Genomic DNA, 15,928 nt, shown 5'->3' on the forward strand with positions numbered 1-15,928 from the left:
TGCCTCATGTAAATTCAACTGACATGTAAGTCAATAATATATCACACTTCTGATATCACTGGTCCTCTTTGAGAATGAAGGATAAATAACAATTTTAAATTTATATATTAAATTATGTAATTTAATTATGATTTATTTAACAAATCAGGAAAACTAATTTGATATTCTGGAGCCAGAGGGTAAAATAGAACATGAAAGAATTCACAAATAAAGACTTGAAAGAGTTACTAAAATGAAAATTCTGACATGTTATAACCAAGTTCTAGAGCTCCAAGATGAAAGAGAAAATATTTCAAGGAGCCAGAAACAAACCACTCAAATATTGTGGATCTCCAAGTAGGATCACACAAGATTTGGAACCAACTATATTAAAGGAACAGAGGGGTGGGAATATATTTCAGAAAGTAAAATAGTTTGGATTACAATTGAGAATAACCAACCAAGCAATAATGAGTGTAATTCATCAAGGAAAAATGAATATTAAATGAAATAGAAAATTTCCAAGAATTCTGAATGAAAAGACCAGAGATGAATACAAAATTTGACTTTGAAACACAAGGCAGAAGAGAAGCATAGGAACATGAAAGAGGAATCATAAGGAACTCAATAAGGTTAAATATTTCTATATGGGAAAGTGTACATGAAACTTCTAAGAACTGTATCATTATGAAGGCAGTAATAAAGGTTCCACACAGACAAAGGGATTAGGAGGTAGTTCATTATGTTGGGGGTGATTAATTAAAAAAAAAACAATGGATGGGTGAGAAACAGTCATGAACTAAGAGAAGGGAGAAGAAGAATGGGGAAAAGTATTTCATGTAGAAGAGAGGCACAAAGAGGAGCTTTTGCAATGCAGGGAAAATGGAGGAGGTAGGCAGCACTTGAACCTCACTCACATCTTAACTGATTCAAAAGGGAAATGAACACACATATATATTTTATACACACATATGTATGTACATATGTATACATATACACACATATATGGATGTACATTGATATGTATGAACAGATATTCATATATGTAACATATTTATATATGTATGTATACAAACATATTAATATATGTATATATTAATACATATTCAAATATTCAATTGAGGGTAGAGATTTATCTTACTCAATAGGGAAATAGGAGGGGAGGTGGAAAAGGAAAATAGTGGAGTAATAATAGTGGACTGAAATTTTAAAAAGAAGAAAAAAAGGCCACCGAAAGAAGTAAGATAGACTTTAGAAGAAAGCAAGAATGAGAAGAGAGAAACATAAACAGAAGGAAATGGGATGGAAAGAAGTGCAGTGAAGAATCATAATTATGAATCAGCATGAGATGAACTCAAGATAAACTAGAACTTAAAAACAGAATGGATTAGAAACCAGAATCCAACAATATGTTGTTTATAAGAAACACACCTGGAACAGAGAGGCACACAGGGAGTTAAAATGATGGGATGGAGCAGAATCTATTATGCTTCACCTAAGATTTAAAAATGCAGGGGTGGGAAGGTGAGCTACCCCCCCACCCCCGCCCCCAGCCCCATTCCAGTATGGTGGTGACTGCTCTTTCCTGGCTCTTAGGGTGGCTGTGAAAGGGGAAATGAAAGAAGGCCATATGGAAAGAACTTCCCTTTCTCCTCTTTCCAACATTCCCAACTTTAGATGATGCCTCACAGACCTACCCCTCCAGAGACCCCTGGACCCCCTACTTCCCTTCAAGCTACTGCCTGAGTCCAGTCACACTCCAAGATGTTTCCTCAGATTCTAGATCAGCCTTGCACACTGGCCTTGCTTGTGTGCTCCCAGCTGACTGTCAGGATGTACCTGTCCCTTGGTGGTTTCCATAGCCTTGGTGCCCTGTTTGGTTGAGATCCAGGCCCCACCTTCAATTATTCATGACCCCATGATGTCTATACCAACCTCAGGCCTGCCTGGTGTCCCTCCTGCCCCAGGGGCCTGAAAATGATTACAATCTTTACGTCTGTGACCTTGGGGGTTCCAGGCATGTCACTGTTGCCATGAACAAGTTTGGAAATAGCCTTCCATACCACCAATACTTTGGTGGGGGGAGTGTCAGCTCTTACCCCAGATCAGTACCTGAAGATGAATAGCTTCCCCAATTAGTATTGGTTGGGGCGGAGAAAATGACGATATTGCCACCAGGGTTCGTCTAGCAGGGATGAAGTTCTCTCAACTACCCATCTCTATGGGACACTACAAGATGGTGAAACACGAGAAGACAAGGGAAATGAAGAAAACCCCCACAGGTTTGACATTCTGATCCGGACACAATGTTCATGGACACAGGATTGAATGAACTCACTGACATACCAACTGCTGGCTCGAGAATTGGGCCCACTTTGTATCAATATTACAGCAGACATTGGGGTTGATCCCCATGTCCCCCAGCCTCCTTCAGGTCCCAAATTCCCACCTGGTTCCTCTCAGGCCTTTCGTCATGAAATGCTACAGCACCGACCCCAGCACAGCCTGGTCCTCTGCCTCCTGCCAACCACACTGTTTCTCACTGACAGACCCTCTTTTCACTTGAGATTAAAGGGAGTGCATCCTCTCCTGGTCCCCTTTCACTGCTGCCTAAAGGGGATTACCTCTGTTGTGCTATGCTGGAGCTGGGCTCCTGCAGCCCTGGAGGGCCCTACTTCTGAGTCCGCCAAGATAGGGCACATGACTGTGATTCAGGGACATGTTATACATAATGATAACTCTCCACCTCTGTGGAGTGCCCTGCCACTAGGGTAGGAGTAGGTTTGGGCCCTAGGGTTCTCCTACTCCCTCCTCACTCCCCACTCTCAAAAGAGTGCTCAGGTATGACCCTCCTCCCTGGGCCCCTGTGAATATTTATTTTATTTATGGCCCCTGGGGAGGGCATATGTCAGTTGGGGAGGGTATGATCCCTCCCTCCCCTTTGGGATTCTCTTCTGGGATGTCTCTCTCCCCACCAGGTCTGTCTGGAAACCCTGGGATTTTTATGTATTTTCTAATAAAGAACTTTGTCGTGTCTCTCCTTTAAAAAAAAATAAAAATTCAGGGGTAACATACATAATCTTAGACAAAGTAAAAACAAACAAAAAAAAACCACACGCAATTAAAGAGGTAAGCTGTGGAACAAAATCTTACTAAAAGACAATGGAGATAATGAAGTAATACAAATACTAAGCTTTCATGCACCAAACAGCATAGCATCTAAATTCTTAAAATTTAAGTTAACTACAGGTAGAAATAGACAGTTAAAATTATAATAGTGGGGCGCCTTGGTGGCATGATGAATAGAGCACTGGACCTGGAGTCATGAGGAGCTGAGTTCAAATATGACCTCAGACACTTAACATAAAGTAGCTCTGTGACCTTGGGCAAGTCACTTAACCCCAACTGCCCTACCTTCCCCCCTCCAAAAAGCAATATATATATATTTATATATATATTATATATATATACATATATATACATATATATACACACACACACACACATGCACACACACACGCATATACACACACATATACATACATATCTATATATATATAATAGTGGGCGATTTAAACTTTCCCTTCTCAAACCTAGATAAATTTAATCACTACATAAAAGAAGGATATTAAATAGATTAAAATAATTTAGGAAAATTAGATATGATAGATTTCTGGAAAAAACTGGATATGAATTGAGAAGAATATGCTTTTCCCTCAGCTGTACATAACATGTTCATAAAAATTCCCCATGTATTACAGCATAAAATCTTCACGAACAAATACAGAATAGCAGAAATATTAAATGCACCATTTTCAGAATAAAATGAAATAGAATTACATTCAATAAATAGCCCTGTAATCAGATTAAGAATTAATAGGAAATTAAATAATCTAATGTTAAAAAAGATTGACTATAAGAACAAATCATAAAAACAATCAATAATTTAATTAACGACATAGTAGCAAAGAGACAACATTGCAAACCTGGGGGGGGAGTGCACCAAAGCAGTGTATAGGGGGAATTTTTTATATCTAAATATATACATCAATAAAAGAGGAGAAGACAAATGAATTGGCAATGAAACAAACAAACTAAAAAAGAACAAATGAAAATTCCAAAATATAGCAACACGGAAATTCTGGAATTTAAAGAAAGGATTAATGAAATTAAAGAAAATATGAATGAATAAAACTAGTATTAAAATTAACAAACCAATAAAAGAGAAAAACCAATGATTGATTTGGTTTTAAAAAGAAAGAAGTAAATGAAATTACTAGTGAGGAAATGAAATATATATGAATATACGTACAAAGAAGATGAAATTAAGTCAATTATTAGAAGTTACTTTGCCCAAACATATGCTGGTAAAACTGAAAATCTCAGTGAAATGGACAAATATTTACCAAAAAATATAAATTATCTGAATAAACAGCATAAGAAATTAAATGGCTAAATAACCTCAATATGGAAAAAAGAAATTTGAAAACATCCCCAGGAACACATGGATTTGCAAGTGAACTCTAACAAACCTTAGGGAATAACTAACCTCTATTAACTATATAGATGGCTTGAAAGAAATTTAGTAAAGGAGGAGTCTACAAATTTCTAGCCAAATTCCTTTTATGACACAAATAAGATTTTGACACTTGAACCAGGGAGAACAAAAACTGAGAAAGAAAACAACAGACTAATTTCTTTTATGAAAATTGATACAAAAATTTAAATAAAACACTAGCAAGGAGATTATAGCAATATATCACAAAGATCATACAAATGCACTAGGTGAGACTTATAACAAGAATACAAAGCTCATTCAATATGAGGCACACTATCCACATGACTGATCATATCAATAACAAAAACAAGAAAAACCATGTGATTATGTGAATCAATGTTTAAAAAATATTTTCACAAAATACAACATCCATTCTTATTAAGAACTCTGGGAAGGATAGGAATAAACAGAATCTTTCTTAAAATGATTAGTAAAATCAACAGCAAGCTTGAGGGTATAGTAACCACAATAAAATCAGGGGTGAAGCAAAGAAGCCCATTTTCACAACTATTCAGTATTATTCAGAAATGCTACATATATCAATAAGAAAAATTAATTTTGATAAAAATATACAATAAGGAAACAAAGCTATTACTTTTTTAGAGATTATATAATCGCATACTTGGAGGATTCTAGAAAATCAGTGAAAAAAAAAACCTATTTTAAACAATGAACAAATTCAGCAAAGTTGTGGGGTATAAAATAAACCAACAAAAAATGATCAGCAGTTCTAAATACCACCAACAAAAACTCAGCAGCAAAAGATAGAAAGAGAAATTCCATTTAAAATAATTATAAACAACATAAAATACAAACCCAAGGACCATATTAAGACAATTAAAAATCAAATTTCACACAAAGAAATATAGAAACATTAAGTTACTTGCTCAGTGCAGTACCAATCAAGCTACCAAAAATTATTTTATAGAGCTAGAAAAAAAAATAAAATAATTCATATGGAAGAACAAAAGTTCTAGAGTATCAAGGGAATTAATGAAAAGAAATGCCAGGGAAGGTGGCCTAGTCATACCAGATCTTAAATTGTATTATAAAGCAGCAATCATCAAAACTACTTGTGACGGGCAGAGAAATAGAGTGATGGATCACTAGAAGAGGTTAGGTACACAAGACACAGCACACAATGACTGTATTAATCTACTGTTTTATAAACCCAAAGACCCTAGCTTCTGGGATAAGAACTCAGTATTTGAGAAAAACTGCTGAGAAAACTGGAAAATTGTATGGCAGAAACTAGGTATAGATGAACACCCTTCTCTCTATACCAAGATAAGGTCAAAATTTGGTTTATGATTTAGACATAAGGCATGATACCATAAGCAAATTAAGAGAGCAAGGAAGAGTATACCTGTCATATCTATGGAAAACTGAATAATTTATGACCAAACATAGAGAATATTATGAAGTAAAAAAGGATAATTTTGAATACAGTAAATTAAAAAGTGTTTGCACAAACAAAGACAATGCAACCAAGTTTAGGAGGGAAGCAGAAAGCTGGGGAGGAATTTTTACAACCAGTATCTCTGAGAAAAATATCCTTTCTAAAATATACAAAGAATTGAGTAAAATTTATAAGAATGTAAGTCATTCCACAATTGATAAGTGGCCAAAGGATGTGAACAGGCAGTTTTCAGATGAGAAAATTAAAAGTATTTATAGTTATGTGAAAACTGTTTTCAATCAATAATGATTTATAGGGAATTTAATGGAAATTATGCCCAAAGGGCTATAAACTTATGGATCTCTTTACCCCAGCAATAACCCTTCTAGGTCTATGTCCCAAAGAGATCATAAAAATGGGAAAAAAATCTAACATGTACAAAAGTATTTATTGCAGCTCTCTTTGTGGTAGCCAAGAACTGAAAATTTAGGGAATGGCCATGATTTGGGGAATGGCTGAACAAGTTGTGGTATATGAATGTAATGGAATACTATTGTGATATAAGAAATGATCAACATGTAGACTTCAGAAAAACCAGTAAGGACTTATATGAACTGATGCTGAGTGAAATGGACAGACCCAGGAGAACATTGTACATAGTACAAGCCACAGAGTACAATGACTGACTTTGATAGGCTTAGCCCTTCTCAGAAATGTAAGGACCTAAAATAATACCAAAAGATTCATGATGGAAAATGCCATCCACATCCAGAGAAAGAACTATGGAGTCTGAACATGGAGTGAAGCAGACCATTTTCATTTTTTGGTCTGTTTGTTTTGTTTTCTTTCTCATTGGTCCTCCCATTCATTCAAATTTTCCTATACAATATCATTGTAGAGCCACCCACTAGCAGCTTTCCCAAGGACTGCTGCTGTGAACAGCTTTTAAGGTTCTGATTATATGGTATAGTGAACTCTCTATTCAATAAAATAAGCAGAGCAAAACATTCACAGAAAATCAAAGTATAGCATTCACAGTGTTACAACTTATCACAGAAAATCAATACAGCATTCGCAATGATATTATAACCCAACAACTTATCACTAAAATGTCCACATAATTTTCACCACAGTGATCGCATAGTTTTGAACAAAATACAATCATTTAGTCAATCAATCACTTAGTAAGTCAATCATAAAGTACAAAAGGTCAAAGTCCTCCACCCATGGGGCACATTAAGTTACAAATCAGTCACTATTCAGTCATTACTCACTATTCAATTATCAGTCACTTTTCAATCATCAGTCACTTCATAGTCATCAGTCATTACTCAGTACCCTCTTAAGGGGTAGCGGGAAATGACACAGGCCATCCACCCCTCAGTCACAAGTAAATCACAATCTCATCACTACTTTCTACCCATGGAGAGGTATTTTCATCTTGATTCAGGGCAGGCTTTTAGCTTCCATGGCTCCTCTTCCATGATCTCAGCTTTTGCCTGAATATAACCAACTGCCACCTAGCTTCAAAGGCAGACAACTCCCAGTTCCTTGTCCAGCTCTCCATGCAGCTCTTGTTCCACACTTGAGGTCACAGTCAGTGGCTAGTCCACCTTAAATCCTTCACAGTACCTGTTCCAGGGAAATCAAGGCTTAACAAAGCCACAAACAGAAAAAAAGTACTGACACCACAGTCATTCTTTCTCTGGCAGCTCCTCATCAACTCCTCAGCAGCTCTGGCTGGCCCTCAGAAGTCTTCAGCAGAAGTTTCGGCTGGTTCCTGGAATCAAAATCACTTCATCCAGGTCCTCAAAATGAAAATTATTCTTTCCAGCCTGAGCCTCTGTTCCTCAGCCTCCAGAACCTGGATCCAAGAAGATCTGAAATTTCAGCAAGGGCTTCTCCTTATATACCTATTAGCTCCTCCCTGTTCTGCCCCTTCCTGTTACATCAACAACTTCCTGTTATATCAGCAACAGAGGTTCAGACCTTTTGTTTCCTAATAGTGGCTTGATCTAATTAATTTCAAACTAGGTATTAAGTACCTGTTAGCTTTGCCAATACAAAAGTATCAAATTATATTACTATAACAATGACTAATGTGTAAATATGTGTAATAGGAATGTATATGTGGTACCTATGTCAGATTGCATGCCAACTTGGGGACAGAAAGAAAATTTAAAACTGAAGAAAGTGAATGTTGAAAACTAAAAATAAATAATTTTTTTTTACAAAAAGAAACATAGAAACAATTAGAGAAATATTCATTGTTTTGAATATGGCCAAGCTTATGTAATAAAAATGGCAATTATATGTAAGTTAATTTACTTATTCAGCACCAAATTAGTCAAATGACCCATGTATTAGCTAGAAAAAAATAATGACAAAATTAATCTGGGAGTACAAAAGGTGAAGAATATCAAGGCAGTCAAGGAAAAAGATGTGAGTGAAAGTGATCCAGAAGAACCAGATTTCAAACTATGTTAAAAAGCTTCAATCATCAAAATAATCTGGTACCAACTAAAAAATATAATGGTGGATCGGTGGAATGGGAAACCTATACAATATATTGCAATCCAGGTTTTGATAAAACCAAAGGTCTAAGCTTTGGGGGTAAAAACTCACCATTTGACAAATATTTCTAGGAAAACTAGAAAACAGTTTGGTAGAAATTAAACATAAACAAACATCTCACATACAAAGAGCAGGAAAATGTTATCAATGATTTAAACCTAAAGGGTGATATCCTAAATAAAGAGAACATCAAAAAATTTGCATGTCAGATCTGTGATTAAGAGAAGAGTTTGGGAACAAACAAAAGTTAGAGAGGATTGCAAGATGTAAAATTGATCATTTGCATTTCATGAAATTTTAAAAAAATGTATTTTTTGCACAAAGCTAACTCAGCCATAATTAGAAGGAAAACGAGAAACTGGGGAAAAATTTACAGCAAGTTTCTGTGATAAAGGTTTCATTTCTCAAATATGTAGAGAACTTTGGCAAACTTATAAAAAAAAGTCTTTCTGCAGTTGATAAATGGTCAAAGATATGAACAGGAAGTTTTCAGAAGAAGAAATAAAGGGTATCAATAATCACATTAAATGCTGTAAATTATTATTGATTAGAGAAATGCAAATTAAAACATCTCTGAGATATTACCTCACACAAATCAGATTGACTAAAATGAAAGGAAAGGCAAATGACAAATGCTGGCGTGGATTTGGAAAAAATGTGACACTAATACACTGTGGCGTTGGGAGCTACTTCAACCATTCTGAACAATCTGGCACTGTACCCAAAGGGCTGTCAAACTGTGCATACCAAAGTTTGATATTACTGATTCAGTAATATCAGTCCTAGTTCTATATCACAAAGAAGTAAGAGATAAATGGGGGAATAAGATTTATTTTTTAAAAATTCATATTAGCTCTTTTTGTGGTACAAAGAATTGAAAATCAAGGAGACACATATTAATCGGTGAATGGCTGAAGAATTTGTGGTATATGTGGAAAAAAGACACTGACATCCTAGCAATTATAGGCTAGTATTAATAATAGTAGCACTAATATTAATTATCATTTATATAGTTACATAAAGTTTTCTATGTGCTTTCTATTTATTATCTCAATTGAGCCTAATAACACCCTTGTAGAATAACACCCATGTCTGAAATATTGCATATGTGGTCAGGTTTAGTTTTTGGTTAGTTAACTCTAAGTATTGGGGACAATGCTCCAGTCCATTCCTGATTCTATCCCATTCATTGTATCATAGTTCTAATTGTGCAATTAAAGAACAAGTGAAAAGGATTCTTAAGAAGCCCAGAAAAGAGTTGAAAATGTACACAGGTGGTGGGGGTGACTACTCCTAACAATAGTTTGAAGGATATGGAAATATGGGCATAGAAATTCAGCATAACAGTCAAGATATCTAAAAAATCCTGTTTCTGTTTCTTCCAAGTCTTATTCCAGGAATCTAGTGTTGCTCCACATAACTTACCACATCAAAAATCCTGTATTCAGGTGCTGGTTTAACCAAAGCAAGTTTCTTTTCATGCTTGACCAATATAGCTTGGTATCCCCTTCCATGTAAGTTGCACAGACTAATTTTAACATTCCAATCTATTATTTTCCTTTACTATTAGCCAGCTTGAGATCCAACCACATCCTTGTCAGTCCAAAACACCTTATATTACAGAGACTAAATTAAACCACAATCAAATTTTAGAAGATTAAAATAATTCTATATTTAGAAAATTACTTAGATTAATCTCTGAAAAGGAGAGGAAAACTCACATTGAGAATGGACAGTTAAATAAAGAAAAAAAGTAATATTTAATTAATGATTTCTAAAAAAGGGAAAGAAAGAACAAAAATGTCTAATGTATTCTTATCTAAGACAAGTTGGTTGAAGAGAATTGCATTTTTTTGAACAAACTACATTACTGAGAAGACATTTTTAAGAGATTCTGTTTCTTAAATGAGCAGGTCTTTGGCAATTAAAGATTATTAAAATGACTAAGATAATGAACTTTTAAAGATATGTACAAAGAAAATGGAGAAATTTAGACAATTAGACAGTAATAGAAAAATTACAGAAAGCTTTTGAGGAAATTAAATGCTGTTAAAGGGGAATTTCAATAATTTGAAAAAAAAATATGACTCATGTACCCCAGAGTTCTGAGGAAAACAGCTTGTAAACACATGGAGTTAGACTTGCCAATTCAAAACCAATTAAGAAGATATATAAATGTCATATGAAAAAACAAAAACAAGGTGGGAGGGATTTTATTCCTCCGTGGAAACTTAGGCCTAGAAGTTGGTGGATGAAAATAGCAGATAGGAAAATAATGGTGAAAATAACAATCATGGAATTATAAACATCAAGTAGTGAGCAATTCATAAGAATTTATTTTAAAATAGCTCATCTATACTTTCTGATTCCTTTATCCCTACTTACAAGAAAATACATCTCTAGCTGTATTACTGCCTATTGCAAACTGATGTTAAAATTATATTAGAATGTAAACTTATTGAGAGTAGGGATTGTTTTGTCCATTGTACTTGTATACCCAATACCTAGCATAATGCTTGTCACAGAGAAAGAGTTTATTAAATATGTAATGAGTGATTGATTGGAAATATTTCTTCACCACTCAAATGCCATACTGACTTTTAAGTCAGTCCTGAATCTAGAAGTGAACTCATATACCTCTGAGTCCAATGAAAGCAGAACCTTTTTACTTTACATTTTTCCTTTTTCAGATATCCAGAAAATTTGATTCATTTTTATCCACATTATTTTAGTTCATTCAATCCCCTAATAATCCAGAATATAGAAAAATATTAATCCCATTTTATAGATGAAGATAATGAGTCAGAGATAAAATTTCTGCCCAGGGTGATAGAACTGGGTTTAAAACTTCAGTGTGAAACTGAAAAGCAAAACTTAAAAAGCAAAAAAAAAAAAAAAACCTAGCAAACCTAGATGCATGGAATAAGACTTGGGAGAAACAGAAACAGGACATTTGAGATATGTTGACTGTTATGCTGAATTTAAATAAGCTAGTGATAGAACTGAGTTTAAAACTTCAATTTTCTATTTACTGGTCCAAAGCCCTTTTTTTGCTTCATTACAGGTACAACAGTGAGATGATCTTGGCTTCATCTTGTAGTTCTGCTAGAGTTTAATTTTATTTATTCTTGCCAATCACAGGCTAAGACAATGTTTAGCATTCATTCTTACATTTTATATTCCTGTTTTTTTCATTCCCTCTTTCCACTCCCCTCTTCCTAAAATGGTAGCAATTTGATATAGGTTATACCTCTGCAGGTTATATGTTATGGAGTTGTGAATTGGTTATGCAGGGTATACAGTTTATGTATCTTAAACATATCTCCATATTAGTCACAGTTGATTAAGAAGAAACTGAGAAAGCTATGCTTCAATCTGCATTCTGAGTCCATCAGTTCTTTATGTACAGGTGGATAGAATTTTCTTTCATGAGGCCTTTGTACTTGTCTTGGATCATAGTGATCCTGAGAAGAGCTGAGTCATTCATAGCTGATCATCACACAATGCTGCTGATAAAATGTTTTCCTGTATGTACAATGTTTTCCTGGTTATGCTCATTTCACTTTGCATCAGTTCACACAAGCATTTCCAGGATTTTCTGAAATCTGCCTGTTCATTTCTTTTAAAATTATTTTTATTGAATTTCATTAATTAATTAATTTATAGTTTACAAAATACACTTCCACAAGATTTTGAGTCCCAAATTTTCTTCCTATCTCTCCCCTCCTCCCACAACAATACAGTGTGTATTATGATTACCCCTTCCTCCAATCAACACTCCCTTCTACCATCCCCTCACCAATCTTCTTATCCCTTTCCCTTATATTTTCCTGTAGGTCAAGATAGAATTCTGTACCCCATTGTGTGTATATCCTATTTCCCAGTTGCATGTAAAAACAATTTTTAACATTTGTTTTTAAAACTTAGAGTTCCACATTCTCTTCCTCCCTCCCTCTCTACCCACCCTTATGGAGAAGGCAAGAAATTTGATATAGGTTACATATGTGTAGTCATGCAAAAGTCTTCTATTACAGTTATGTTGTGAATTTGGAACTATGTTCAAAGGACAATCAAACTGGGGGTAGCCTTTGTTCCAGCAATACCACCACTAGGTCTATATTGCCAAGAGATCATAAAAAAACAGGAAAAAGATCCTGTTGTACAAAAATATTTATAGCAGCTCTTTTTGTGATGGCAAAGAATTGGAGACTGAGGGAATGCCAATCAAATGGGGAATGACTGGTCAAGTTGTGGTATATGAATAGAATGAAATACAATCATGTAAAGAGAAATAATAAGCAGACAGATTTCAGAAAAACCTGGGAAAACTTACATGAACTGATGCAAAGTGAAGTGAGCACATCCAGGAGAACATTGTAACTTTGACACACTTACCTCTTCTCAGTAATAAAATGATCTAAGACAATTCCAAAAGACTCATCATGGAAAATGTTATCCACATCCAGAGAAAGAACTATGGAGCTTGAATACATATTGAAATATACTGTTTTCTCTCTTTATTTTCTTTCTTGTGGTTTTTCATTTTTGTTCTGATTCTTCTTTCACAACCTAATGTGGAAATATGTTTAATATTTCACATTGCTTGCCATTTTGGGGACAGTGAAGGAGAGGGAGGAAGAGAGGGATAAAAAATTTTGGAAGACAAAATCTTATGAAAGTAAATGTTCAAAACTATATTTACATGTAATTGAAAAAATACAATTAAGTGTGAACAAATAATCACACTAGAAAAGGAAAAAATAAGCATTGAAAGTGTCTTATAAAATTATTTTTATGACACAAATATGGTGCTGGAAATATGTCACAAAGTTCATACTGCATGACAAGGTGGGTTATATACCAGGAAAGCAGGACTAATTCAACACTAGGAAAACTATAAGCATAATTCACTATGAAAATAGAAAAAAAAAACAAAAAGATCTTATGATTATTTAAGTAAATTCAGAAAAAGCTTTTGAAAAAATCCTACTCTCATTCCTATTAAAACATTTAAAAGCACAGGGATAAATAAATCTTTTTTTAAAATTATAAGTATTATGTATCTAAAACCACCAGCAAAAATTATCTATAATGGGGATAATCTAGAAGCTTTCCCAATAAGATCAGGGGTGAAGCAAGGCTCCTCATTATCAACTATTGTTCAATATTCTAGTAGAAAAGCTGGCTATTGCAATGAGAGAAGAAAAAGACATTTTAAAAATCAGAATAGGCAATTAGGAAACAAAACTGTTACCCCTTGTAGGCAATACAGTAGTATGCTTGGGGAATCCTAGCAAATCAACTAAAACAGTAGTTAAAATAATTAACACCTTTGGCAAAGTTGAAAGATATAAAATAAACACACATAAATCATCAGCATTCCTATTTATTACCCACAAAGTCCAGTAGCAAGCGATAGAAAGAGAAATCACTTTTTAAATAACAGCAGATAATGTAAAATACTTGGGAGTCTACCTGGCCAGACAAATTCAGAAACAATATGCATACAATTACAAAGCACTTTTCGCATAAATAAAGTAAGATCAAAACAAATGGAGAAATATTACTTGTTCATAGGTAAGCTGAGACAACATGATAAAAATCACAGTTCCACTTAAATTAATTTTGTCATATCAATCAAACTACCAAAATTATTTTATACAGAAAGAAAAAATAATAACAAAATTTCTGGAAGAAGGAAAGATCAAGATTATCAAGGAAATCAATGATATAAAAATGTGAAGGAATGTATCCTAGCAATATCAGATCTCAAACTGTTATGAAGGGGTAATCATCAAAACAATACGGTACTGGCTAAGAAATAGAAAGATGAATCAGTTGAACAGATTAGTAATACAATATACATTAATAAATGGCTGTAGCAATGTAATGTTTGATAAACTCAAAGATAGAATCTTGGAGACAAGAAATGACTATTTGACAAAAAATGCTAAGAAAGCTAGAAAATGTTTTCACAAAACAAGCCATAGAACAACATTTCACATTGTATACCATGATAAGGTCAAAAAAGGAATATGATGCAGACATAAAGGATGATATCATAAGCAAACCAGGGGAGTATGGAAATGTGCACCTGTCAAATCTATGGAGAGGGGAAGAATTTATGACCAAATAAAGAAAGGAGATAATTATAAATAATTTATTTTGATTAGTATAAATTAAAAATATTTTGTCAAAAATTTCCAATGCAGCTAATATTTGAAGAAAAACAGCAATTGGATTTTATAAAGCAAGTTTCTCTGATAAAGGCCTTCTTTCTCAAATAATAGACAGTTGAGTCAAATTTGTAAGAATATCTCACTCCACAGTGGGATAAAAGGTCAAAGGGTATGAGCAGACAGTTTTTAGAAGAAATCAAAGCTATCTATAGTTGTATGAAAAAATTAAAACAACTCTATAGTGCCACTTCACACCCATCAGATTGGCTAATATGATAGCTAAAGAAAGTGACAAATGCAGGAATGTGGAAAAACTGGGACACAAGTGTACTGTTAATGGAGCTGTGAACTGGTTCAACCATTCTGGAGAGCAATTTGGAACTATGCCTAAATGGCTATAACCCACCAGTAGCAATATTATGTGTATATCCCAAAAAGATCAAAGCAAAAGGAAAAGAAGCTTCATGTACAAAAATATTCACAGTCACTCTATTTGTGAAGGCAAAGAATTCAGAACTCTCATGAGTGGCCACTCATCAATTAGGAAATGTCCAAACAAGTTGTGGTATATGATTGTGATGGAATACTATTTTGCTCTAAAAAAATGATGCATAGGATGATTTCAGAAAAAACAACAACTGGAAAGACATATAAACTAATACAAAGTAAAGTAAGCAGAATCAGGGGAACAATGTACATTGTTACAACAGTTTTGCATCATGCTAAACTGTGAATGACAGCTATTCTAAACAATACAATTATCCAAGAGAATTCTAAACAATTTAGGACAAAAAATATGATCCATGTTGGGCTTCTGTGTGGCACAGTGAATAGAGGCTGATGGCCCTGGAGTCAGGAAGACTTGAGTTTGGATCCAGCCTCAGACACTAAACACACACACACACACACACACACACACACACAGAGACAGAAAACAACTAGCCATGTGACTTTGGGCAAGCCATTTAACCCCAATTGCCCTCCAAAAAGCAAAATTTATAAAAAAAAAAGTACTATCCACTTCTAGAGAAAGAACTGATGGAGTCTGAATGGAGATCAAATTATGCCTATTTCAAAATTTTATTTTTCTTATTGTTTTACCTTGTGTTTTCTTTAATAACATGGCTAATCTGGAAATTTTTGTTGTTCTACATGACTGCATTTGTATAACCTATATCAAGCTGCTCATCTTTTCAAGGAGGGGGCAAAGAAAGAAGAAAACAAGTGAATTTAAAATTC

At 34.3% G+C, this 15,928-nt stretch overlaps 1 pseudogene; it reads left to right on the forward strand.

The window, feature by feature from the left end:
• Window positions 1-861: 861 nt before the first annotated feature.
• LOC138175970 (beta-1,4-galactosyltransferase 3 pseudogene) lies at window positions 862-2,525 on the forward strand (annotated as a pseudogene).
• The last annotated feature ends 13,403 nt before the right edge of the window (window positions 2,526-15,928 follow it).

The sequence above is a fragment of the Petaurus breviceps genome, unplaced genomic scaffold (genome assembly GCF_028583685.1).
Source record: "Petaurus breviceps papuanus isolate PSGF00001 unplaced genomic scaffold, PetGlider_PUasm1.0 80, whole genome shotgun sequence".
In the NCBI taxonomy this organism is placed as follows: Eukaryota; Metazoa; Chordata; class Mammalia; order Diprotodontia; family Petauridae; genus Petaurus; species Petaurus breviceps.